Below are 24993 nucleotides of genomic sequence, written 5' to 3'. Positions count from 1 at the left end.
GCTATCATATCGAATCATTGCACATAGTAGAACTTTTCATGGTTTGATAACTATGCATAATCATGACTTTAATTGCTATTTGATAAAAAAATTTGCTCATACCTTTGGAAACTTTGTCATTTCTTGCCCATAGCTTTTAACCAACTGTTCTTTCTTGATGTCTTGGAGATGCTCCATGTCTTCATGGCATTTGCCCACTTACACCTGCATTTTCATGATTTTGTACTAACATTTTAACTGTGAATTTGAAAAACAGAGTGGTGGTGGCTGCAGAAATCGTTTCTGGCTGCGGAAACTGCTTCCAGCTGCAGATACTGGGACAGAACCCACTTAGCTGAACAAATATGGTTAGAAAAGAACTAACTGAGTGAAAATAGTTCTGAAAGGAACTTTTATTGATGAAATGAGAATGAAATGAATGGAATGGAATGAAAATGAAGCGGAGTGAAGTGAAGAGAAAATGTGAATGAGATGGAGATGAAGTGGAATGGCGAATGAGGTGGAGTGAAGATGGAAAGAGAAGGAGAGGAGATTTTTTTTTTTGGAAAATATAGAGTGTCAAGTGTCCTTGATTTTCACTCTATATTTTCTGTATAAGACTGCCAATCTATGATTGGTTTTCAGGCTTATACAAATTTTTTTTTCTTTTTTTTTTTTTTTTTTAACTGAAAGAATCAAAGGCTAGGCTGGTGGGGAAGAAGGATTCTTCTCCACCAGCTTTATTGCAGAATTCTCTTGGAACATCTTGACAAATTCTTCTTTTGAGAGTGGCTTATGATAAATTTTCAATCGGTGGCCATTCACAAGAAAAGAAATATGAAATTCATTAATGGTCTTGATTCTTACTGCTCCATTGTTAAAGACTTTGTCAATTTCATATGGCCCAAGCCAATGGGTCTGAAATTTACATTTAAAGTCTTTGAACATGGAATCAAACAGTAATGCTCAATCTCCCTCTTGAAACTTTCTCTCTTTGATGTATCTGTCATGCCATTTAGCTCTTTGATGTTGAACTAGATCAGTCTTTAAAATTGCTTCTTGTCTGATCTCATCTAGCTCGTTCAGCTGCTCCATTCTGTGCTTTTGGGCTTCTGATAGATTCATCCCCAACTGGACTGCCATCTTGAAAGTCTTGACTTGAAACTCAATGGGGAGCAGGACTTCTTTCCCATAAACAAGTTCATAGGGAGAATGTCCTGTTGTATTCCTCCATGTAGTTCTATAGGCCCATAAGGCTTCAGGAAGCCTTTCTGCCCAATATTTTCTGTGTAGATGAACAGTTTTGGTGATGATACTCTCAAGAACTTTGTTTGTAGACTCCACTTGGCCATTTGCTTGCGGATGGTAAGGAGTAGATTTTCTGTGCTTGATTTTGTATTCTTCCATCAGCTTCTCCATCAAGTTAGATGTAAATTGACTTCCCTGATCTGTCACAATTTCTTTTGGGACACCAAAACGAGTAAAAATATCCTCAAAAAGAAATTGAACAACTGAATTTTCAGTGGCAAAAGGCAATGCTTTGGCTTCTACCCATTTAGTGACATAATCAGTGCATACCAATATATACTTTTTCTGTTTAGATGGTGGATTAATAGGTCCAATGAAATCTAAAGCCCATTTTTCAAAGGGTTCGATGAGTACCTGTGGTTGTAATGGCATTTCATTTGAAAGAGTTGGTCTCCCAACTCTTTGGCAGCTGTCACACCTTCTTACATATTGTTTTGCATCTTTGAAAAGGGAAGGCCAATAATATCCTAAAGAAAGGATTTTATAAGCCGTCCTTTTGTCAGCAAAGTGTCCACCGCATGGTTCATCATGACATGCCTTGAGGATGTCAGGCATTTCATCTTCCCGAACACATCTTCTGATCACACAATCTAACCCTGTTTTAAACAATTCATTAGAAATCCATGAATAACTTGAACTCTCCTGAATAATTCTTCTTTTTTCACCAGGAAATAAATGTGGAGGTAGCTTTCCTGTAACCAAATAGTTAGCAATATCTACATACCAAGGAGTCTTGGTAGTTATTGCAAATAAATACTCATCTGGAAACTTATCCTCTACAGGAGAATCTTCATTAGTATTTTTGATTCTAGACAAGAAATCAGCTACTGTATTTTGTTTCCCTGGTCTATCCAACACAGTGATATTGAATTCTTGTAAAAGTAAGAGCCATCTTGTAACTCTGCCATTAGTAACAGGTTTATTCATGAGATATCTAATTGCAGAATGATCAGTATGGACAAAAGTTTCATAGCCAGTTATATAGTGTCTAAACTTATTGATTGCATGAACAATAGCTAAGAACTCTTTTTCAGTCACAGTATAGTTTAACTCGGTGGGAGTCAAATTTTTACTGGTGTAGTAAATGGCATAAGGAACTAAATCCTTTTGTCCCAACACAGCTCCTAGAGTTGTATCTGAAGAATCTGTGGAAATATGGAAAGGAAGTTTCCAATTTGGCCTTCTTAAAATGGGTGCTTCAGATATTCTTGTTTTCAAAGTTTCAAATGCAGATTGATAATCAGGATCCCATTTGAATTCACAGTCTTTTGTAAGTAATTTGAAGAGTGGAGATGCTATTTTGGTGAAGTTTTCAATAAATCTTCTATAGTATCCAGTAAATCCAAGAAAACTTCTAACATCTTTTTGACAATTTGGAATAGGCAACTTGGAGATGACTTCAACTTTTGATCTATCAACTTTAATCCCATCCCCTGAAATATGATGTCCTAAAACAATCCCTTCAGTAAACATCATAAAGCATTTTTCATGACTCAATGATAGGTTTGTTTCTTTACATCTTATAAGGACTTTTTCCAAATTCTCTAATGCTTCTTCAAACGAATTACCATAAACTGTAAAATCATCCATATAAACCTCTACACAATCATGGATTAGATCAGAAAAGATTCCTAGTACTGCCCTTTGAAATGTTGCGGGTGCATTACATAATCCAAAAGGAAGTACTCGGTAAGCAAAAGTTCCCCATGGACAGGTAAATGTGGTCTTGTCCTGATCTTCAGGTGCTACCTGAATCTGATTATAGCCACTAAAACCATCCAAAAATGAAAAATACTTTTTGCCTACTAAAGTATCTAATACCTGATCGATAAAGGGTAAAGGAAAGTGATCCTTCAAAGTTGCTTTGTTCAATTCCCTGTAATCAATGCATACCCTCCATTTACCATTCTTTTTAGGTACTATAACCAAAGGAGAAACCCATCGGCTATCTGAAATTGGATAAATGAAGTTTACATTAAGTAGTTTTTGGAGCTCTTCTTTCACTATCTCCCTAAGGTTTGGATTCATCCTTCTCTGAGGTTGCCTGATTGGTCTACTGTTTTCCTCAATGTAGATGTGATGAATGCAAGTCTTAGGGTCAATACCTTTCATATTAGTATATTCCCATGCAAATGTGGTAGAATGTTTCTGCAAGATTTTGGTTAGTTCTTCCTGTTGTCATCTTTCCAAATTTTTGTTGATATTCAATGTTTTACCTGGAAAGATCTCAATGGCGGAACTACCAAACTCTTCCATAGAGAAAAGAGACATTTGTCTAGATGATAGATACTCAATGTCAGAATCTAATTGAAATTGTGTGTGGTCATATTCTGAAGATATTTCAAAGTTTTCTAATGTGTTCAGAATTTGACTATCTTCACTGACTTCAGAAATGGTAAAGACAGGTTGTATAGTATCCTCATCATCAATCCACTCATTATCTTCTATTTCTGTAATTGCTTTTGCTGGAGTATACAGATTGAATTTCTTTGTCGAATTACCATCAGAAATATACATATCCCCAGACCTACAACTGATGAAAGCATCGGCTGTGGCTAGCCAAAGTCTTCCTAAGATGAGAGGGTGTCCTCCTAAATTACTCTTGGGGGTTAAAATCATGAAATCTACTGGATATTCCCAAGAGTCTAAGGAGACCGAAATGTCTTCTAATACACCATCTGGTTTGATAATTGATCGATCTACAAGTTGCAGTAAAGTAGGTGTAAAAAGAAGATTAGGAAGTTTTAGCTGTTCCATAGTCTGTCTACTCATAATGTTGATAGCAGCCCCTAAATCAATCAAAGTATTTGGAATTTCTACCCCATTGATATGTGTTTTGACAATTGGACTACCGGGATCTACATACTTCTGCATAGTAATTTTTCCCATCATGATATCTGAAATTTTTCCTACCAAGTGGATTCTTCTTGTATCTCTATGTTTCCTTCCTGGTTTTTTTTTTTCCGTGGAAAATAGAGTTCGTAATTTCTATTAAAAAGTTTTTAATAGATATTACATGTTGTAGATGCCGAGGCATATGCTGTAGGGTGGCCAGAGCCACGTTACAAAGTAGAAACTAGATATAAATATCCAGAGTGAGTCTAGGTGAATACATGAGCTGTATATCACCAGTAATACAGAGTCCCCAAAATTTTCAAAAATAAAGCCCCAAGGCCATACAGGTATATGTACATCCATATGTCCATATAATATATACCCGATTAAGAAGATTCCTGCTATACAAAATGAAGCTCCCAAGTAGCAGCTACAAAAAACTAGTGAGGGGGAGGACCCCCCATCAGTAGGCCGTCGATGTAGGGACGATGATAGAACCTGTGTATCCCAGCTGGTGTGTGTTCATCAATCTGCCAATCTCCTAGAGGCCGATCCGCCGCCTCTTTCGAAAGCTGGTCAGCAATCGCATTTCTTTCCCTATAGATATGAGAAACAGTGATCTGGTCAAAATGTGTTTTTAGAAAAACAATTTCTTCCAAGATATGTTTCAAAGAATATGCATGACAGATAGATTTATTGTTTGTCCAATCAATCACAATCTTTGAGTCCCCAAAAATTTGAATTTGTCTGCAATGTTTAGTGAGGGCAAAATAGAGAAGGTGTCTCAAAGTGATAAGCTCCGCAAAATTGTTCGAACCCGACCCCAGACCCAGTCTCAGGTGAAAAAAATGAGTATCAGATAGGAAAAAAACAATCCCCCCACCACATCCTTGTGGCGGAGCTACCCCGTCAAAGTATGCCCAAGGCATATCCTTATTTATGTTTTCAGGCTGAATAAGTCTAGGTCGGTTAGGTGTGCTCTCAAAAGGAATTTCATTGTAGGCAGCACAAATGGATGCCGAGAGAAGCTGATTGTTGACTCTACAGTTCTCAAAAATAAAGGCGTTCCTGCTCTGCCATATGAAACTCGAAATCACTGCTGGGAGATTTAAGGCCTTTTCTGTGGCAACCTCTTCCCACCAATTTGTCCAGGTAGTCGGTATGTCCTCGCCCTGCCAATTCGTTCTGATATTCAGTACCTGTGTGACCTGATGCCATATTCCTTTAGTTGTCTCACAGTGGAGGAAGAGGTGGTTCAAGGATTCTTCATTACTTTGGCAAAGTACGCACCAAGATGGTCCTGCGATGGCCCGCTTCTTGAGGGCATCCCCTGTAGGTAATTTATTTGCGATTATGTTCCACAGGAGAAGCCTGTTTCTGGGCTGCACTTGGAGCTTCCACACAATTTTCCACCAGCCTAGCAGGTTTGCAGGTTTTCTGGCTTCCATAAGCCTGATATATCCCAGTTTGGGTGAGTATGTCCCGGATTTAGCAGGGGCCCATATAAGCTGATCTTCATCTTCCCGAAGTTTGATATGAGATTCAATTAGAGCTCGTATATATCCATTCCATTGTTCTGTCCATGCCTCCGGGATCTGTCCATGCCCATCATTAATCCAAGCTTGGGAAAATATAGTGGAGCGCTCCCGATCTCCGATCTGTGCTAAAAATTTGATGCCCCTGTGATTGAGGTGTTGAATCAGATCTCTGGGCAGTATGTGAGCATTCCCCGATCCAGGCCAAGGGTCAAGTCCAATACGAACCTGGGCCCCATTGCCCACCCTCCAGAGTAGATTATCTCTAATAAGGGGCATCGCCTTGAGAGTGGCACGCCAGATCGCTGAAATACCCTGTTGATTCCAAGAAGGTCTGCGAAGCCACTCCGTGAAGCAGGATGGCCATATGTATTTGTGATGAATAACCTTAGCCCATAGACTGTCCATCTTGGTGAGAGACCAGCCCTGCTTGGCCGTGAGGGCAAGTGCAAATTCCTGTAGGGACTTTATACCCCAACCACCCCATTGCTTTGGCAGTGCAACAGTGGACCATCTGGTCCAGGCAAATACCCTTCCTTTTTTGTTTCCATTCCAAAGAAAGCGGGAGCATATTTGTTGAATCCTGTTCAAAATGCCTTTAGGGATCCAAGTCAGAGACATCCAATAAACAGGGGTGGCCTCTAGGACTTTCTTGATCAGTAGGAGTCTGCCAGCTTTAGACAATAGACGGTGCTGCCAACCTGTTATCCTTCTTTCAATTTTGTTAATAAGCCAAAGCCAGTGAGTAATTTTATACCCATCCGGCTTCAATCTAAATCCCAGATATTTGATACCATCCATCAACTGGCATTCTAAGAATGGGAAGAACTGGCCAGCTAGTAGAGCTTCCTGCTGTGAGCAATGCATCATGGACCTGGTGGACTTCTGCTCGTTTATTTCCATGCCCGTGGCTTTACAAAAGAGGAGTAGGATGTCATTAGGGGCCACGATGTCCCTGATACTGCCATTCAGGAAGATTAATATATCATCCACAAACAATAGGTGGGTAAGGACAAACTGCTCCGTAATTTTGAGACCACTTATGTCTCCCGTCCTTCTAGCTTCCGCTATAAGCCTGCTCAATCCTTCCATAACAATGAGGAAAAGTAATGGGGATAGTGGACATCCTTGCCTGATCCCCCTAGAGATATGAAAGCGTTCCGAAGCCGCACCATTGATAAGTATAGCAAATGATACCGAAGTAACACAGCCCATGATCCAATTAATGAGGATATGAGGGAAACCTAGATGAGTAAGTATCATCTTCAAGTATAACCAATTAACTTTATCAAAAGCCTTGGCAAGGTCAATTTTTAAGGAGATGCCTTTCAGGTTCTTTAGCTTGATAGAGTGTAAAGCTTCTTGGGCAGTGCCAATAGCCTCTTGAATATGTCGGTTCCTGAGGAAGGCAAATTGCTCAGCCGAGATATGTGTGGATAGGATTGGCTTTATGCGGTTGGCAATGATTTTGGCTATGATTTTATAGAGACAGTTGCAGAGGGAAATAGGCCGAAAGTCATTGAAGGATGAGGGCTCGTCAGATTTGGGGATCAAGGCTATAAAGGTCTGGTTCATGGGTGGGTGAATGTGACCCGTGATCCTGCTTTCCTCCACCACCGCCAATAGGTCATCCTTCATCATCTCATAGAAAGCCAGGTAGAATTCCACAGGCCATCCGTCTGGTCCTGGGCTCTTATCCTTTTTGAACCACTTAAGCGTGCTTTCAAGCTCTTGTTCACTGACTGGTTGGCAGAGATCCTCAATGTCCTCCTGTAACACGAACCTTGGAAACTTGCCAGCAAGTCTGATAATCTCTGGAAGGTTAACTGAATTTGGGGCCGTATAGAGTCCCTTGAAGTGAGTGATCCCCAGTCTAGCCAGCTGTTGATGAGTGGTTGCCCAACCATCAGGCTCCATTGGAAGCTGCCAAATAGTGTTAGCGGCCTTTCTGCCATTGGCAATATTATGAAAAAATTTAGTATTGTTGTCCCCTGCTTTAAGCCAGATGGCTCGGCTCTTCAGACGCCAGAGTTCTTCTCTTTCCTTTAAGATCTTCGATTTTTCCTCAATCAGATGGCAGAGTTCCGCTTTTGTTTCATCCGATTGATAACCTATTCCCCTTTCGTCTGTTAATTGGCCTATTCTAACTTCCTTATCCTTCAGGTACTGTTCCTCTCTGCTTCGTTTCAGACGAGCCCAGGTTTCTGACAATTTGTTGAGCTTTTTAAGCCTGTCACAGAAATCCGAAGCTTTCCTCCCTTCTCTCAACTGGGGCTGTGCGGCCCAGAAATCCGTGACCAACTTGTTGTATTCTGGGTCTTGAAGATGGCCAGCAAAGAATTTGTAGGGGGAGCGCGGTTTTGGTGTGTTGCCACTAATTTGAAGTAGGATGGGGTGATGATCAGACAGACCCCCGTTGCTAACCCACTGTCTATATAATGGGAATATCTGTATCAGCGCCTCATGCATCATGTACCTGTCCAGCCTCCTTCCTAGAGCAGCCTCTCCAGTACGCTGATTGTGCCAAGTAGGAAGTTTTTTATTCATGGGGATGTCCACAAGATGCTGGGCATCGAGGAGCATGGACATTTGTTCCGCGATAGGATCCCCTTGTGAAGATATCCCCCATGTCTCCCCAGATCCCAACGAGAAATTAAAATCACCCCCAATAATAGTGTTCTGTGTAATATGTCCTTCTGAAAGAAAGTTTTGCCAAAAGTCGAGCCTGTTCTGATTGGGTCCATAGATGTTGAGAATTCTGATGGGTAAGCCCAACTCACCCATAGTGATGTCCATGCCAAGGAATCCTCTTCCTCCCCATACCGAAAGAGGTCTGTGTATTCTAGGATTGATACCAATGAGTAGACCACCAAATCTACCACAGGCATCCACCCCATGAAGGAACCATCCAGGGAGAAAAGAGTGTAGACATCGAACTGCTAGTTCAGAGGAGCATAGGGTTTCCTGAAGAAAAATGATATCACATCTGGATTCAAGTACCAGTCTCTTGAGAGCCAATCGTTTTTTAGGGCTGGCTAAACCCCTACAGTTGAAGGAGAGGCAAATCATGGGGTCACCCAGTTCTGGGGCTCATTCGCTCTAAGTGCCCTTTCAATAGTGATCTGTCGACCCGAAGCCACATCTGCCACCGCAGATAATTTTGCAGAAGAAATTTGGGATGGCCGGCCTCGCTTTTGTTTACGATGCCTACCTGGGGAGGATCCCAGTCCTAGTATTTTAGGCCGAGTTCTGGAAGGCAAAAGATAATGGTGCCCACCAGATACCATCGGGGAGGGAGGGGAATCCGGGTCACCAGTCTCCGGGATATAGGAAGGGGGGGTAGTTGAGAAAGTAGGGAGGGGGGGATCGATGGGGCAATGGATGGTGGGTAAGGAGACACTTTCAGAAAGGGAGGTTCTGAATGCAGAGTGCATAATGGATTGCAATTCATTCAAAATAGAAGGTTGACCAATAGGAGTGGAGTTATCACCTGAATGTGAAGATGCCGTCTCCATCGGCTTTGCAGCGACTTCAGCTGTCTTGGATCTAGTACGCGGCGGCTCAGTTGAAGGCACAGTAAATTTCCTGGATGTTCTCTTTTTCCCCCCTTCGCCCGGCCCCTTTGTTGGCGTCTCCTGTTGCCTCAGGTCATTCTCTGTAGAATTGACATCTACCTTTGGAGTGACAGGAGGTTGATTTCTGGGACCATGCATGCTCTCCTTGACCCCCCCTGTAACCATTGGGCAGTCCTTATAGAGATGTCCAGTCTTGTGGCATCTGCGGCAACGAAAGGGTACTCCTTCATAGTCCAGTATCTGCTTCCTGGTGACATGGTTGTGATAGATTTCGATAATCTCCTCCAGTCCCGGTCTAGTATCCATGTGAACCAAAATTCGAGCCATGGAGCGTTTACCCGACTTCTCGTATGAGCGATCATGCTCCAGGTAGGTGCCTAGGGTGTCGCCTATCTTCTTGAATACATAGGGACTCCAAAATTGCCATGGCAAGCCTGGTAAGCGCACCCAGATAGGGCCAGCTCCAAGTTGTTCGCGCTGAGGATCAAATAAGGGATCCCAGCGTTTAAGGAATACAGGCATAAGCTCAATGTGCCAATATTTGCCCAGAATCCATTCCGCGAATTGATGGTGGCAGAAGTGCAGGGCGAACCATCCTTTGGTAAGAACCATCACCTCCGGTAACTCTTTAAGCAGCGGTCCCCATATCTCCTCCACCCACGACTTAAGCCTCTCTGCCGTGTAATTTCGTCCACGTACACGGCCAACAAGAACCTTTCGCGCGGCATCCATAATGTCCGGCAGCGGAGCTTCAGGCCCCAAGTTTACCTTGAAACCAGAATTATTAGCTTTAAGGCATCTTCCTTTTGTAAACTTCTCCGAGCGTTTACCCGAGAGGGTCTCTCGGAGTAACTTGCGGCACGGGTCCGAGGAACTTTGCTGAGCTGAATGTACCGACTGTGCAGGGGTAGGCGTAGTAAAGCATCCAGAACGAATAGGGGAGCGAGGGGTCGAGGAACCGATACCCTGCAGGTTCGGGCCGGAAGTAAGGGGGGGCATACGCTGATTCAGCGGCATAAATGAGACCGAGAGTGAGTGAGAGCTAGATGGAGGGGGAGGGGTCGGGGGTGGAGGGAGGGGAGGTCGTATGGGTTGATGGAGAGGAGCGTCCAGAGATGGCGAAGCTGGGAAACATGAACCCAAGAGCTGAAGAGTCGCCGGAGAGAGGGGTGGGCAATCAAGAGCGACGTCCAGGGGAGGATATTCCGGTCCCTTGCCTTTCCCAGTCGGCAGCTGTTGCTGAGGTCGTGAGGAAGTGCCAGCCGTTACCCCAAGAGCAACGCTTCGCGGTATCATCAACTGTCTGGAGGAATGTGCCCATATTTCTTGGTTGGGCATGGGGTCCTCCCCATAATCTAACAGGTCCTCCTCAACCATATTAACTGTCGGTGGGAGCACAGAAGGGTTCGAGACCGGGGCCGTCGGATGCGGGAAACGGAAGTCGGCGCTTGGTGGGTTCGATACCGGGTCAGCGGCAACAGAAATCGGAGGTCGGCGGCAGGTGTTGGCGAGCAGGGAGGAAACCACGGGGGAGAAGGCAGTAAAACGCCAAAACCCAAGCCGCAAATCACGAGCAAAGTTAAACTGTCGAGCGGCAGGCGGTCAGCCCTGCCCTATGGCAGTGGCCCCATCTGTAAAACCTTGGAGGGCCCAACTGTCAGCATCCATTGTCGACTAGCGCGCCAGCAGAACGGGGCCTGTAGATCCCGAGCTAGGGTTCTGCCATCGCCGTTGCAGAGCTCCAAATTCGTAAAATTGTCTATCATTAATTATACTTTCAGCGTTTGGTATCTTTCCTTCCTGGTCTTTTAAGACTCAACTCCTTTATTGTTTTTGCTAGAATAGGAATCTCTCGAATGGCTTGTAACAAGGGAATCTTGATACAGACATTCTTCAATTCATCTAGAAAATCATAGTCAGGCAACAAGATTTTTTTTTTCCACCCCTTTGTCAATTTGTAATCTTTCAGGAAAAGGAGGTGTGGATGGAGATGCAGGTTGCTCAACTATAGGAGTTGTGGGGGTTAGCTATTTTTCTTTTTCTTTCTGAGTGCTTGGGTTTTGAAGAGATGCTTCAGAACCCTTATTGGCTTCAAGAGAATCTTCCTCAGAAATGCTTTGCTTTTGGGCATCTATAGAAGGTTTATCTAAAAATCTACCAGATCTGAGTTGTACACCATTGAGAGGAACAATCATATAGGTATGAAATTTTTGACCTTCTACCATGTAAGCATTTTGAGGGTTTTTATTATTGGGGTTCGGCAATGGCTGGGAAGGAAGTTGATTTGACTTCTGTTGGAATGGAAGTAAGAGTTGAGAATTTAGGTTCTGTTGAGAGGGTTGTTGTTGTTGTTGAAATGGCAATGATAGTTGTGGATTTTGATTTGGAAGCTGTGGAGCTTGTTGGTTTTGAAAAGATGGAGGATATTGATAAAATTGAGCAAATCTCCCATAAGGATTTTGCATGCCTTGTACCCATGATTGAAAAGGATTTTGAGGTTGGGACCAAGGTTGTTGCCAAGGATTCCAATTTGGTGGGGTTTGAAAGTTCATAGAGTTGTTAAACCCTTGGTTTTGTTGCCCTTGCCAAGGTCTCCTTGCAACAAAACAGAGAGACTCAATTTTATTTGGATCTTCTTGGAAGATAGCTTTGAGCCCAGGAATTGAAGGACAATCCTTGGTCTCATGATTCTCTGAGCAAATCGCACATGTTTCTACAAATTTTGCATCTAAGGGACATTCCCTGAGAGCATGTTTCTTTCTACATTTTGGGAAAAAGATGGCTAAAGCTTCAACTTCTGCTTTCTGCTTATTGTGGATCTTAAGAGTGTCTAGTTGCTCACTAAGACTCCCTAAGATATCAGTTTTGAATTCATCAAGCATATTGCCAATCTCAGCCCTACTTACTGATCCAGTTGCAGATTTGTTTGCTCTAATGAGAGAAGGATCTCTAGGCCCTTTTCCAGTTTTAGATTTTCCTCTTGAGAGATGGACACACAGCTCTGCTATATCATGAAGTGGAAGTTGAGATATGTCTCCTTTTCCCATCATGTTCAAAATATCTATCCATTCATCTCTAATGGCTTTTAATAGAAGGGCTTTCAAGGTTTCCTCATCTAAGTTACTCATTTTTTCTCTTTTCAGATTGTATTGGAATCTTTCAAGTAAATCCTCCAAGTTTTCATCTTCTCTTTGTACCATTTTAAATACTTCATCCTTGTGGTTGGTGGGCATACAATAATCCAGGTATCTATCCAAAAATGTTTGTTTCGTATCATTCCAAGTCCTAATGGATTGAGTGAGTAATCCCATGAACCATTTCAAAGCAGCTCCTTTCAATGTTGAAGGAAACAGTTTGAGTTTTTGAGAGTCTTCCAGATAATCATAAGTTCGACACACGACCTCAAACTCAAATAGAAATGTTTCAGGATCCTCATTTCTTAACCCATGAAAGTTTTGGAGGACATATGGTGAAATATTTTTCATTGTTGCTCGAGAATCCTCATCGACTATAGGAAATCCAAATGAGTTATCTCCATCCCTATTTCCCCCATTCTTACCTCTACCTCCTCCATGATTTCCTCCTCCCCCTCCTCTACCTCTACCTCTACCAAATCCGTTAACTCCCTCCTCTGTCATGGTAGCTTCCTTAGAGATTTTAGAGTCCTCTGGTTCCTCTACTAATGGCGAACGAGGAGGAATTTCTCCCTCTTCTTTCTTAGGTGATTCTACTTCTTCAATTACAATGTGTCTCCTTGTAGAAGGAAAGAAAGGATCTTTTCCTAATTCAGATTTGATGGATGGTGTGGAAGAGTCTCCTAACTCAACTACCGCCTCTTGAATTCCAAGAATCCTAGGGCTAGGAGTGTGGGTTGGAGATGATGGAGGTGTCTCTTGTCTATTCCTTGAAGTAGATGGAGTTGTGAAAATCGAACTCTTGGCTCTAGCTAAAAACCTTCCCCTAGAATCTCTTGCTCTATGCATATCATTTTTATTTTTCTTCAAGTCAGGCTAATAATTCTCTTTCTGATCTTCCAGGTCACTCTAGGTGCAAGAAGAGAGCATACTCAAGAAACTATTAAACCAATAACTTTCTCTTTTCTGATCCTCCAGATCACGCTAAGTGCAAGAGGAGAGCATACTTTGAGAGGTTATCAATTTTCCTTCCTTGAATTTTTTTTTTTTAATTTTTTTTTAAGAAATTGGCTACCTAGTTTCACTTCCCCGGCAATGGCGCCAAAATGTTTGGTCAATTTAGTGTGTTCTAAATTGCTAATTTAAATGTCAATCCGGGATTCGTAAACTGACGAAGTGAGGTGTACTATATGTACAAGATAACCATTTTCTTAGTCTTTTGTCGTTTTTGAGTTTTTTAGTTTGTTTTTGGATTTATCTTTTATGGATTCCCTAGTGTGTGATGGCGAAATTGAAAGTTAAGTATGGATGTTAATGGTGATTTCTTCAGTGATTTCCAAACTTAAAAGTTTTCAAAAAGAAAGCTCTAAACTGACTGTAATGAAATCAATTCTCAAGAGGAAGTAAATGTACCAAACAGTGAACTAGTGACAATGGCCCAGTATCCTTACTGTTGTATGAAAAAGAAAGTAAAAACTGAACTTAAAGCAACTCAAAGACTAAAAGCAAAGCAACTAAATCACACTACTTCAACCCCTGTTCTGATCCTTTACCCTTCAACTCAATCTGCCTATAGGAAGTAATCATAAACAAGCTGAGTAATATGATATCTAAATTGCAGGAAATTAAATTGCATAAAAGGAAACTAAGATTTAACTAGTCACACTTCTTCAACCCCTGTTCTGATCCTTTACCCTTCAACTCAATCTGCCTATAGGAAGTAATTATAAACAAGTTGAGTAATATGATATCTAAATTGCAGGAAATTAAACTAAATCATACTACAATAAGTAATATTCTGATTCCTTACTAATAGAGTCACTTGACTATAGAAAGGGAATCATAAACAGATGAGTAATATGATGTCTAAGTAGTAGAAAAGTAAATAAACAAAACACAATTTGAAAAATGACAGTGCTGGAATTAAACTCAGGAAATGAAAATCAGTAGAAATGACAAGATGATCTCATGTCAGTAGTTATCAAAAAGAATATGTAAATCTGCCCGGGTTACCTACAACAAAACCTGTAAAAGAAGCACTGATCAGCTAACAGTTAGAAAAGAAACATAAAGGAAATATAGACAGCAAATGAACATCAGAACAGCACAATATATATACAAGCAATGATTTAAAAAAACAGTAAATGAAAGCAAGTAAGAAACTATACAAAGCTTTGGTGTACAGGGGCCCTCTGCAACCTCGGCCAGTCAATCACTTAGTCACAAATCAGATTCAGAAAAACAGTCTTCTCATGTATTTAAAGCAAAGTGAAATGCAGTACAGTGGGCGACAACAGTCAAGATTACAATACAAAAGCTAATCTATTCAGCGTATATCAACGCGTTATTTATAAGAAAAGGTGCTGCAACTAATTCCTAGATTTATGCTGCCAAGAGACACGTAAATCTCCTTGACCCGAGATCTAGCGTGATGGTCATGAATTCATGGAGTGGTGGCTGCTTGGTTCAGTTCACAGGCTGCTCTCCAGGTGTGCCAGTACCTCCGGAAACTAAGGATCGTGCCACGCAAACCTTCACGTGGGCAAAACAGAGCCGTGCCACCGCAAAACTCCTCATTTAGCCCTTCCTTTGACCATCGTTGACTGCGACTGTTTATGAGTGATTTGGCAGATCTGAGGGGACACACTCCATGTACACGTCACTTGCAGCGTACCCATGTGGCTGGTTTCTCCATTGGACACCTGTAGCATAGCCTTTAACAAAATGGCTGCGAAAACTTGGGCTGGCTGCGGAAAGTGACAAGTTTCCGTAGCTGCTTGAACAAAAATCTAAATCAAACAACAGTCATAAACATAGTTAGGAAACCATTTCATAAGCTCTTTTTAGACTATTATGCAATGATTTGACAGCTCTGTGGATGAAGTAAATGGAAAAAGAAGGCTGAAAGGGTATATAAGGAAGTGCAGTTTTGGGACTCAACAAAACTATCATTGACCTAATACTGAAGATCGCTCCTCATATGATTTTCTAGTCGGATGGTCACCTTGCCCAATTTGCATCAGTAAAGCCTTGAAGCTTCACTCCCTCTGTCCATCTATATGATCTTTCATACAAGAAGTGCCCTTGAGGTATCTCAACACATGCTTTGTTGCCTTCAATTACAGCTTGGTAAGCCTAACCATCGCTTGACTAAGTTGGTTAACTACATAGCACATATCCGGTCGTGTGTTCACCAAGTACATGAGTGAACCCACGTGCTGCATGTAAACAATAGCTTCCACTACTTTCCCTGAAGTAGCAAAACAAGTGTCATTGGAATTAGAAAAAATGAACACTATGACTTGATGCAAGTTTTGAAATATTCTAGGAAATTTCATTTTTGAGCTAAAATCTGATCTCCGAATCAAGTTATTACATGCAAAAGGGGTGAAATTACATAATTGATTAATTTCTCATAAAAATTTTGTAAGAATTCCATAACTATGAAATAATAATTATCTCATAATTGGGAAAACACTTATAATTGAGAAAAACGTTCTGGAGTTTTTCATTCCAAAGGAGATCAACTTGAACTTCTTGTGTATGAGTTGGATATGGGTTCATTAATGTAGAGTTTTCATAACTTCTCAATCCCCTGGGTGTCCATATACATTCTCCCAAAGGATAGAATGAACTTATATAATATGACCCATTCGAAGGGAAAGGGGCTACATCCATCTTAGACCCAATTATATGATGTTATTCATAATTAGTGAGAAAGCTCTGACATATAGTTGCGTTACTAGAGACTATCTTTTATCTATGATGAGATGAGGATTACAAGCTAAGGAGGAGTTCTCTAGTGTCGTTAGTATATTGTATCCTTATGATTTTTTCATAAAAATCTAATTCCTTTCCAATCATATATGTTTCAAGTCTTTTTTATGCAATACAATAGGTTTCAATTGTATTCATTCTAATGGATCTTGTGGGATATGTGGTTTGGTAGATCTATTGTTTGAATGTGTGCAAGTTCTTGGCATTTGAAGGCAAAGAGTGATGAATTCTAGTGGATCCCTCAAGCTACCTACACCAAATAGCAACCTCTTCAATTAGAAGGTACACTCCATTTTCAATGTTTTTCAATTTATATTATTGTATGGATTTACTTGGTATTGTTTTACATGATACTGGCCTCCACCTATAGACAAGGATGCCATCATGGTCAGGGTAGCTACTAAGGAACATGAGATTCTACGTGCCCAACATCTTGATTTGATTTATTCTCAGTCGAGAGCTTTATATGATGTAAATTTTATCACTCCTCAGCCTCTGAATGACCCACAATTACCCAAACTAGGACAACATTCTAATGGTTTCCTTGTTTCCATTTTCTCTGATTTTGTGAGCTAGTTAGCATCTCAGCTAGAGCAATTGATTGTTACATCCCAGGACCCATCAAGCATATCCATTTTTCAACAAGCATAGTCTTCTAAGCACAACATCAAGGTTCTCATACTGTACTGCACAACACCAAATAATCCTCAGCAACCTCGCGAGAAAAATAAAAATAACAAACTATAGAATAACTCCAAACTTGCCCGGGAAAATACTCAAAAACAACCTAGCTAGGGTGAGGATGAAAATGAGGAACATCGTAAGGTTAAATTCCCTTGTAAAATTTGTTAGGTTGTCATTTTATGCATGAGTGCTCATGTATGTATGAAGTACACTATCTTCTTCTACCGTAGGAAGCCACCCAGAAGCCTACCATATTGGTTGATTTATTTCCCGCCCAACCACAACAAAAAATGGTAGAGAAACCTCTTTAGGCTTCACCTAGGGGAAATGGAGGGAAACATAAACTTCCCAAAGGCTATGTACTTATACATGTCTATACTGAACAAGTTAACTTTCACACAAGAGCTAGGTCTTATGAAACTACTAAGTAGAGCTCTACTTCTAAGGACATGATCACCATTGTCGAACCCTTTGGACCTCTCACGCTAAATAAGCCTTTGAAGCCAATATATCACCCACCTAAGGGTGGTATTTGCAAGTCAACAGATAACCATAGTACATGAGCTTTGAAGTAGTAAAATATTGTTGAATATTTAGCACAAGAACCTTATGCCATGTATGGTTTTTAGGTTTTGCATAGCTACCCTATGCAACACAAATCATTGTTGACTAATATCAAAGGGGTTGATCCTTCATAATCCATTTTCAATATTTTTGGCATTGACACCCCTCATTTTAGACTCTCTAATTAGGTCACTTTCTACATCTTGGTCCATGTTTTCAAATATTACGTACTCTATGCTCTTTTGGATGCAGGATGTTCTAATTGTGTTATGTCTACCTCCTATTAGAAAAATATTGGTTCTCTAGCACTTTTCAGGTTGAGAATTGCACTACAAGACTTTGATAATCATACCTTTGTGCCTCAGGGTGTTCTCTCTTCATGTTCCATCGAGCTAGGGGGGGCAGAATTGTAAACGTGGATGTTGAGTTTGCCATTTCTCCCATAGATTAAAATGTACTCCTTGGTCACAGTTGGTTATAAATTATGACATCTATCATGTCTTCACTTTTTCATGTGGTTTTCTTATCTCATGAAGGCAATATTTTCACAATCAATTAGTTAGAATATTATATGTTGTTGTCTATTTATACCATTATGGGAACTTCTATGCCATTTATTGGAGATACCCATTGAACTTGTGAGAGTATTGGTGTGGGAATATTTAAAATCCCATCACTTATTAGTTTTTTTCCTTTACTCCCACGTAATTCTCCTTCTTCTTTGATTTCACTTATGCACATGATCTCCTCCATTACTAGTTGGCCCTATGGGTGACCTAACCCTTGGATGATGTCTTCTCCTTTGGATTTAGATTTGAATGGTGAGCATATTCCACCTTTAGTGGAAGCTATTTCCTCTCAAGTATTGTTGTCATTAACTCCTCACATTGTTCAAAAATTCTATCCCAATATGGAGTGTTACGAGGATACGTTTCCCACACGAGTTGTCACTCTGCTTGTTCCATGCAGATCTATCAATGTCAAGTCTCCATCTCTAACATTCATATTGGATGTCATGGATTAATTTTCTAATCCTAAGGAGACAATTTCTCTTGATGCCCTTTTTCTCCATGAATAGGGACTAGTGGATATTAGCAAAGTAAATCTTGAATCAGGCCAAGGGGGGTTTTCTTGGCCATCCATGGAAGTGCCACCCTTGGATTTAGTGGAGTCTTAGGTTTCTAATACTGAAATTTCTAATAAATTTTCTAACATAAATCCTCTTGTTGATGAGTGCCTTGTACCCCCTTTATGTATTGATAGTTATTGTCAATGAGTTACATTAGCTCATGAGACCACTTACTTTTTATGTTCTCGGGTCATTCTAGATAAAGATATGGTTCTCAACTTTCCGTAACATCATCAACATTTAGGAATATAGCAATTTAACTCTCTGTGGCATGGTTCCATCATATTGCACCATATGGTAGCCACAACAACCGATGGATTCATGTATGGGGATCCTTGCCATATGCCTAGTAGTGGGTGCAACTTGACGTGATCTACTAGATTGTGTTGCACTTTGTACATATGTATTTTAATTTTAGTATCATGTGTGAAGCGAGGACATTCTTAAAACCTCATATATTCCAAATTATCCAAAAAAATCATGAAATTCAAAAAATAAAAATTATATGGTCACAATTTGACCTAATCTGTTTTGTAATTCTTTTATTATGTGATTTAATCATGGGTGTAGCCTTTCCATATGATTTTTACATGATATAGTGGTGTCTTTAATTCAATGACCACTGGAGCCTAGTGCATTTCCCTTGAACTTGACATGTTGTGGTATGTCTTTCCATACAATTTATATTTCATTATTGACCATCATTTCCATCATCATTGTGCCTTTGGTCTAACCCCTGTAAAGTTGTGATATTAACCCATCCCCTGTTTCACCTCATAGCTTGGCAGTAAAAATTTCATGAACATGTTTTCCATAAATTGGAACCTATTTTCCATGTTAGTGTCCAGGAAACATGATTTTCATTTCTAGAAATCCCTCCTCTTGTCTTGCCATGACATATCTAATCTTCATTTACTCTTTTTCATCATCTTCTAGATTTATACCAAGATGATTCCTCCCACTTTATACATTGTGATTGCTAATAAATTTACCCTCTCTTATGGACGTTGATAAGCCTTAATCTCATTTCACCATCGTTGTCACATGATTCTTAGACCATTGCTTTCATTCACTTGGTGTTGTTACCTTTCTTCGAAGGGCCACTTTGATGAGTGGTCTCCTTTGCCAAACTCTCTACTTCACGTTTCTTAGTGTAGTTTTGTTAGCTTGGAACTAGTTGGTATGCTTTATGATTTATGGCATTTGTTATAACCCTATCTTCCAATCCACTATAGTGAGAGAGACCCAAGTTCAACATACCTCTATTTCTACCCAAAATGTATTCCCTTTCACCCTTGATTTTACTTATGTGTGTCTTACAAGGGAGTTATTACATGTTAGAGGGGTGAAATTACATAATTAAGCAATTTTTCATAATGATTTTGTCACAATTTCATAATTATGAAAACATAATTTTTCATAATTGACAAAAAGGTTATAGACTTTATCATTCCTAAGGATATCATCTTGACCTACTTATGTATAAGTCGGATAAGGGTTAAATTATATAGAAGTTTCCAAACATATCAAACCCGCAAGTGCCCACATGCTTTCTCTTGGAGGATAGAACAAACCTATATAATCTGACCATATCAAGAGGAAATGAGCTAGATCTAGTTTAGATAGGCCTACATCCAAATCTAGTTAGATGTAGTTATTCAAAACTAGTGAGAGAGTTTTGGTATATTGTTGGTTACTTAGACACTATCTCTAATCTAAGATGAGACCAGGATTGCAATTTCAGGATGCTCTCATTCTATCAATATATTATATCATTTTGAGTTATTAGCGAAAAGTTGATTCCCTTCCGATCATATTGATTTCTCTGGTCTCCTTTATGTTATACATTAGGTTTCGGTTATATTCATGTTAATGGATCCTACATAATATGTGGTTTTATATATTTTTTGTTTGAATGTGTGTAGGTTCTCATCATTTCAAGGCAAGTAGCGCAGCCTTCTAGTGGATCCCTCAAGGTAGTTTCAACAAATAACAACCTCTTCAATTATAATGTACAGTCTATTTTCTTGGAGTTGCAATTTCTATGATGGTATGGACATACATGGAATTGGTTTCACTACACTTTCTTCATACCTAGCCTAGTGGAATTTGGGAAAAATCCATGTAGCTCCTTGTATCACATCTATTTTTGGTACAACAAAATTATCCATAAGTAAACACTTAATATTAATTATTTAAATTAAAATTACAATAACTATAAAATATCCTCGAGGGTTAGCTCAATTGATCGCGTTCCATCATTAAAGTGTCTTTGCTATGGAGAGGTCACATGTTCAATTTTCAATTCCCTCGACACTCTCTAAGTTAAGTTTCATAGTCTATACCTAGTACACATATTCTGTATATAGTGAAGGTTCCTTACTCTACACCTAGCACAAATATTCTATAAATGTAGTTACCAGAAATAAATAAATATAAAATATTATATTATATTATATTATATGATAATAATTATGGTAAATATAAAACATAATATTATAATAATTAATAATTGAAAAAATATATCATCATTGTAATAATCTAATTAAAAAGACCATGAAAGTTAATTAAATTTAAGAAATTATGATACAAAATATTACTATAAAACTGGTCAAAAATGCCCTTTAATTATTTCTAGGTATATATTAAACGTGAAATATAGGATTTTAAAAATGATGTCCCATAGTAGTCTTATGTAATTGGAAATATTGTGAAATATATTTAGTTTGGAATCTGGATCTCCTAAATGAAGCCTGACTTTTACTTGATACAATCATAGTTATCTTTTTAGTTATGGTTATTTGTGGATCCCGTGACTTCAGGTTAAAGGAATCTGAGATGGATAATTGTGGACGAAAGTGTAGATTGAATACGATTTGTTAAGAAAAATAAAATAATATGTTATTGGAAAACAATGTAGTTTTTATAGGTGGTTATATTGCGATGGTTCTGATATGAAGTTATCTGAAGTTTCTGTAAAATTTTGAATTTAAAGTTCAAATTCTCTCCTCAAATAATATTTGAGGTCTCCTTGAAAATCCTTATAAAGTGAAATTACCAATTCCTCCAAATACTCATAAAAAAACCCAAAACATTACGAATGTGCGTTCCTTTATGATGAATTTCCATTGTTACCATAGTGTATGGGTTATGGGCAATGTTACGCGATAAATGGAAATGGTGTGGTGTATGTCTATTAGTGAACATTATGAAGATCAATGTTTCCTTATTTCTTTTGTGCAATTCACTTTCGGTCTGTTCTAGTTTCAGGTGTCTATGTGACATAAGGGTGTAGTTGTCTTAATATTTATGAATTTTCCAAGTCTATATGTACTTTTAGAGCATTTTAATTGTGGCGAGCTCTTTTTTGTTGGTGCATGGTTTAATTAAAATTTTTTATGTTTTAGGTTTTGGTGTTTATTCACCATAAGTGTATAGTTATCTTACTCTTTATTGAACTTTCGAGAACTTTCGAGATGTGTCTATAATTTAATTTTATTGTGTTGAAACTTGAGACTTGTAAGCTTATATCTAGTTTTCTTCAATAAGGGTGCCCTATAACTTGTTTGTGGGTAGCGTCTACATTGGTTATTTACGATTGAGTGGAAAGCACCGCAAAGGATCTTTTGTTTAACGGTTTGTTATATGTTAACTATGGGATCGCATTGCTGAAAGATGAATAAGAAGTGTAGAAACAATTTACAAAGGGGTGTATTTTTGTGAAGTAAGACTTTAGAATGTTTCATAGATACTATTGTCCAACATGTTTTCTTGGTAGTATTGATTGTGGTAACCCAAGTCTAATTTTCAGGTCCTGATGAATGGAGAGAAACATGAAATCGTTGGAACAATCTACGCATTGGTCACAAGAATCGTGGGGAAATTCGATAGTGCGTTAGTGGTATGAGCATTTGTATTGAAAATATGTGCAAGATATATGAGTAATTACCTTAAAAAGTGCAAGGAGAGGCTGTTGAATTGGAAAATTTGTACTTTGGTTTGAAATAGTAATTATTGTATTAGATTTAGGTTGCTTAGTGTATTTGTGTTAAGTTGGTAATACACAATTAAAATAATAATTGAAATATTGAGATGATGAAAGTTGACCAATATATAATTTACCACTTATTTTACCAATGAAGGATTTAGAATTATTGTGAAGAAATATTGATTTTCTAGTTATAGCGGAAACCATAGATACTTATTACTTTTGCCTTATTTTAGGCATTCTCTGACATTTCATGAAGAGCATTCAATATTTTTAATTTTTCTCAATCTATGATATGATGGCATTCAAAAAGAAGTTGCATTCTTATTTCCATTTATATTCCCTATTATTAGTGATTATCTCATTAAGGAAATTACATATATATATATATATATATATATATATATATATATATATATATATATATATATATATATATATATATATTTGTTATAAAGAAAAATAATTATTGTTTTTAATACTAATAAAGATTTATATGATAACTATATATTTAACACAAATTGTTGCTTTCTTTTGAATGGAAATTCAGAAACATAAAATTAGACAATCAAATGGCCAAAATTGCAAAAGCAAATTGAACAAAATATCATTATACCAAAAATGAGTATTCACATAAAGAAGAGATCAAAATAGTTCCTTTCCAGAGAAGAGCTCAAGTGAATTCCTTTCCACCAAGTACACCACAACACCAATAGGTGTGAAATTGTTGGCATTATCTTGATGCCAGATTTCTCATCCTTTAATAGGTGATTTACTGGTCTGAATGTTCAACTATTACATTAGTCCTAACAGATAAAATAAATCGATAATATTTGTTTTCTGCAGAAGCAATTTCATCCTACACTATTTTCACTTTCTGCAGCCACAAATTTCATCCTACAGGCTACAGTGTTTTATATTGCTCAAAACCAAAATCCAACAAGAAAAACACCCATTTAAAGTGCATCATTGGAATCATCATCATCAGTGTCTCCTTCAAAGGAGGATCCCCCTGATTGTTGATAAACTGTTGATAAACTTTGGTCACAAGAGGGTTGCAAACATACTCCACTTCCTTGAACTTCTCCTCATAATCTTCCTTCTCAGCTAACTGGTTCTTGTTCAGCCATTTGAGGGCCTCCTTCAATGCTGCATCTATTTTCTCCTTATCATCGGAGTCGATTTTGTCAGCAAGCTTGTCCTTGTCGTTAATTGTGTTTTTCATGTTATAAACATGTATGTTTCCAAACCGTTACGGGCATCAAATGTTCCTTGACCTTTTTGTCCTCCTCTAAGAACTCTTCGGCCTCTCTCACCATTCTTTTAATTTCCTCTTGGCTTAGTCTTCCTGTGTCATTTGTGATGGTGATTTTCTCAGATTTTCTAGTGCCCTTGTCCTCTGCTTTAACATTCAAGATACCATTGGCATCCACTTCAAATGTAACTTCAATTTTAGGAACTCCCCTGCCAACATATTATAGGTTTGATTCTCCGGTCCACTAGACTCAACTCACCAAAAACAGAAACATGAACAAAGGAATAGAAACAAACCTTGGAGCCGGAGGAATTCCAGAGAGCTCAAATCTCCCAAGTTCTCTACAATCTTTTGTTAAACTTCGTTCACCTTCGAAGACCTGCAAAGGAAAATGACTGAGTCAATCATCCTCCCTACGCCCGTGCTATTGTAAAAATTGAAATAACCCATCAGGCAGTTTTTAGAAGAATGATATAAAAGATTTTAGACCAACCTGAATTGACACAGTTGTTTGTTGGTCTTGATAGGTTGTAAACACCTGAGACTTCTTTGTAGGAATAACAGTGTTCCTTGGAATTAGCTTTGTCATCACTCCACCAACAGTCTCAATACCCAAGGTTAGAGGAGCCACATCCAATAAAAGTATTTCTACACATAAATAAGAGCAACAAGATTTCAAATCACTGGATAAAAAACCAAAAATAGGTTAGAGGAGCCACATCCAGTAAAAGTATTTCTACACATAAATAAGAACAACAAGATTTCAAATCGCTAGATAAAAAACCAAAAATTCGTTTAGAACTAAACAATATAACATGCAGAAATTGTGGATCTACTTTACCTTTAGTTTCTTCTCCACCCTCTCCACTAAGAATGCTACCTTGCACTGCTGCACCAAATGCAATGGCCTCATCAGGGTTTACACCCTTGTTTGGCTCTTTGCCATCAAAACCAATGAGAAAAAATTAGTTACAGTGCCTTACTTTCATTATTACTCTAACTAATTCATTGTTATTTTAGTTGGTGACTAGAAAAATTCGGGCAGTGCGTGGATACATGTAGCAAAAAAAATGACGTGTCTAAAGTTTAACCATACAAGTGTTTTACAAAGTGTGTGCCAGGTGTTAAAAGGAAAACAAAAGTGTAGATGATTGAACTGATTCAAAGAAAGATCTATCGGCCTAATTAATGTTGCAACAAGAAATTTGAGTAGTGAGTGTCATTGCATTG

General features: G+C 38.8%; 1 pseudogene across 1 annotated transcript; it reads right to left on the bottom strand.

Moving 5' to 3' along the window:
* Positions 1–23464: 23464 nt before the first annotated feature.
* On the bottom strand, positions 23465–24713 carry LOC149180019 (luminal-binding protein 2-like; annotated as a pseudogene). Its single transcript, XR_016256689.1, has 4 exons — positions 24605–24713; positions 24257–24411; positions 24060–24142; positions 23465–23972 (listed from the first exon to the last, which is right to left on the bottom strand). The product of XR_016256689.1 is annotated as a luminal-binding protein 2-like (transcript).
* Between the last annotated feature and the right edge of the window lie 280 nt (positions 24714–24993).

Source organism: Pinus tabuliformis, chromosome 3_2 (genome assembly GCF_031772625.1).
Source record: "Pinus tabuliformis cultivar Carrire ecotype Pingquan chromosome 3_2, CPIR1, whole genome shotgun sequence".
Taxonomy (NCBI): Eukaryota; Viridiplantae; Streptophyta; class Pinopsida; order Pinales; family Pinaceae; genus Pinus; species Pinus tabuliformis.
This window is presented reverse-complemented; position numbering and strand designations above follow the sequence as displayed.